Source organism: Seriola lalandi, unplaced genomic scaffold (assembly GCF_002814215.2).
Source record: "Seriola lalandi dorsalis isolate HSWRI2012SDOR001 ecotype SW California unplaced genomic scaffold, Sedor1 jcf7180002054861, whole genome shotgun sequence".
Taxonomy (NCBI): Eukaryota; Metazoa; Chordata; class Actinopteri; order Carangiformes; family Carangidae; genus Seriola; species Seriola lalandi.
The window spans coordinates 1406628-1409597 of NW_019525414.1; the positions used below are offsets into that span (position 1 = coordinate 1406628).

At 42.1% G+C, this 2970-nt stretch overlaps 1 protein-coding gene across 2 annotated transcripts in view; it reads left to right on the plus strand.

Annotated features, from left to right (window-relative positions):
- The window catches only part of LOC111670776 (paired box protein Pax-7-like), a 59132-nt gene that overhangs the window by 2879 nt on the left and 53283 nt on the right, over nucleotides 1-2970 (plus strand). The gene's annotated exons all lie outside the window — the stretch shown is intronic.

Genomic DNA, 2970 nt, shown 5'->3' on the forward strand with positions numbered 1-2970 from the left:
GGTGTTTAACAGCGTGTATGTGTGTGTGTGTTTTTCTACACGGGCTTCTGTTGCACCGGTTTTTTGTCCAATCTGGTTTTTGAGGCCTGTTTGATGGATCAGCTGTTCGTTCATTAGACCTGCGGTGTTCCAGACCTGTCCTCCTGTTGTCGCTGTTCACAGATCAGCCTCCGTCTCTCTGTCATCCGGCCTGGCGTCTAATAATTTGAAGACTTAGCCTATTACAGCTGGTAATGAAACCGGTGTGTGTTGAATAGGCGTCTGTGTGTAATAGCTGGCGGGCATGGTAAGAAATATATTTATCCCCTATCAGCCCTCACTCTCAGTCCCGGGCTCACGCGCCCTGTTGAAGGCTCTAAAGCAGATTAAATTGAGCCTTTTATTTCTTTTCACTTTCATCTTTCAGCCGCTGACTTCGTGGTGTAAAAGCCCGCGGCAGAACTCATGAGATTTGAAGGTTTCCTTTCGTGTTGTTTAGATTGTGTTTTTAAATATTCATTTCATTTGTTTCTGCGGGATTGATTTTGGTGGCGTGTTGGCAGAGAGAGAGAGAGAGAGAGTGAGAGAGAGAAAGAGAGAGAGAGAGAGAAAGAGAAAGAGAAAGAGAGAGGACACATGGATGAGCTGCTGTCTGTCACAGGACATATGTGTGTGTGTGTGTTTGTGGTATTTCAACTGCACAACCTTTAAAATGTTTATAATGATAGAAGAAAAAACATTATAATTAAATGTTTATTAATGTACAAGCGGCCCTCTGACTGTGACTAAACACAGATATCAGAAATGACTCCACATATATTCAACATATATGCATCATATCTCTTGTATCTTTCATCACTCTCAGTTCTATAGACAATGTAAAATCTAGATATGAATACAGCGCAGTGTAAATATGTGACTGTACATACTGTCAAGTGTTTGTTAATATATTCGTCCTCCACGTATGGAAGCTGCTGGTGTGTATCAGGTCTGCTGCTGGTCACATTATAAACTGTGTCTGTGACAGATTCACTGTCTCTTCCTCTGCTCCTGAAGGCAGCAGTTAGTCAGTGAGCTGCTGCTGCTGCTGCTGCTGCTGCTGCTGCTGCTGCTGCCGCCTCCAAACAGGCAGAACGTAGAGTAGAGAGGAACAACAGAGTCAGTTTTGGAGTGCAGGGTATAAGCCTGGCTGAGAGAAAAGAAGGTCGACAGTGAGGATGGAGAGAGGACTTCAAACAAATCCAGTGGAAGTGACAAGAAGCAGCTTTACGGCGAGCGCAGGCTGTGGGAACTTCTATTGCAGCTATTAATAACACTTTTCCCCGGGCAGCCGCGCTCGCTGCTCTCCATCTGCACTTTCTCCCAGCTATTTTGCCGGGTTGAAATTGAGGGAGACCCAAATGTTGGCTGGAGATAACACAATCATCACAGCCTTGGTCCTGGGCTGTGCATCTGTGTATTAAAGTGGGATTAACCTCCCCTCTCCTCCCGCCGCCACCGCCACTCACCAAAAATTCACATTTTTAAGGGACATATTAAAAAAGAGATAAGGGGCTGAGAGCCCACGTGCTACACAGAGCAGATATCATCATCATCATCATCATCATGATAACCATGCTGACTCTAGAGACAGTTGGTGGTGTTTCACAGACACTAAAATTATAAAACTTTATTTAATATTTTCATTTGTCTGTCTCAGTGTTTCAAACAGGAAGTTGTTTAAATGTGACGGGGATTTGTCTCTAAACATGAAAACAGCCGACAGGCAGAAACGGCCATCTTTGTCTTTGTCTCATCAGATTTATTTCAGAAACCAAATCAGTCAGATCATCCATCACAGCATCAAGCAGAATAAAAACACCTGCACCTCTCCGTCTTCACCTTTCTACCAGCTGACTGATCATCGTCATCACAAAATAACAATCTGAACAATTCTTTAATCAAAAAATGATCACAGCAGCCAAAACACTTATTTACGCTGTGTCAGAATAATATCTATAATATCCGATTCATTTAAGCTTTTTACTAATAAGTCATGTGACATGTGGAGGACGTCAGCTGGGGTCAGGGTCAGTCAGTGGGATTTTTTCATCCATTAAAAAAGTCTTCTGTGGACTGACAATGAAATGTGAAATGAGCAGAGACGCGTGGCACAGAGACATCAGGTGACACGTATGGGAATTTGTTTTAATGGAAGTGTGGAAGTTGAACTGAGGACAGGATGGAGACAGGAGTTGAGGGCAGGAGGTGGAGACAGAGAAGGTGGACGAGGACAGTGGAGGATGACAGGAAGCAGCCGGAGCTCAGAGGTTTTGATCTCGTGCTGCTGATCAGAGACGTTTGTGTTGATACTGACACAATGAGATTCATCATCAGCTGCTGTCGGTCTGTCGATTAAAGCCTGTTTACCACATGACACCAGAACACACATCACACTTCAATCACAGCATGACACAAAAAATACAATTAGAATAATAATACCCAAATGTAATATATGTGCATATATTGAATTTACATATATGAAATATACATTTATATTTTATATGTGCTTACTTTCATATGTTGACATAGATATCTAGCCTATACAAATACATACATTTATTTGTGTATGCTTATATTGTAGACATTTGTTACATAAATATATATCCATCCCAAAACCTGTTAAAATATGTCCATATTATAAACAGGTCTGAGACACTTTCACAGAATGTGAAGAGACATTTTTAAAATTTATGAGAAATTAATAAGAAAAACATTAATAAACATAGATTTTGTATGTAGGTAGTAGGGATCGACCGATTATCGGCCGGGCCGATTATCGCCGCCGATATTCAGCATTTTGACGCATATCGGCATCGGCCTTTTTTAAAATTCGACAGCCGATAAGAGATCAATTTAAAACTGGGTTATTTTGGCTATGATGCAGCCGCGCCTCTCTGTCTGCTGTCACTACTCTGTCGCCAGCATTGTCCCACCCACAGCACCATCTGA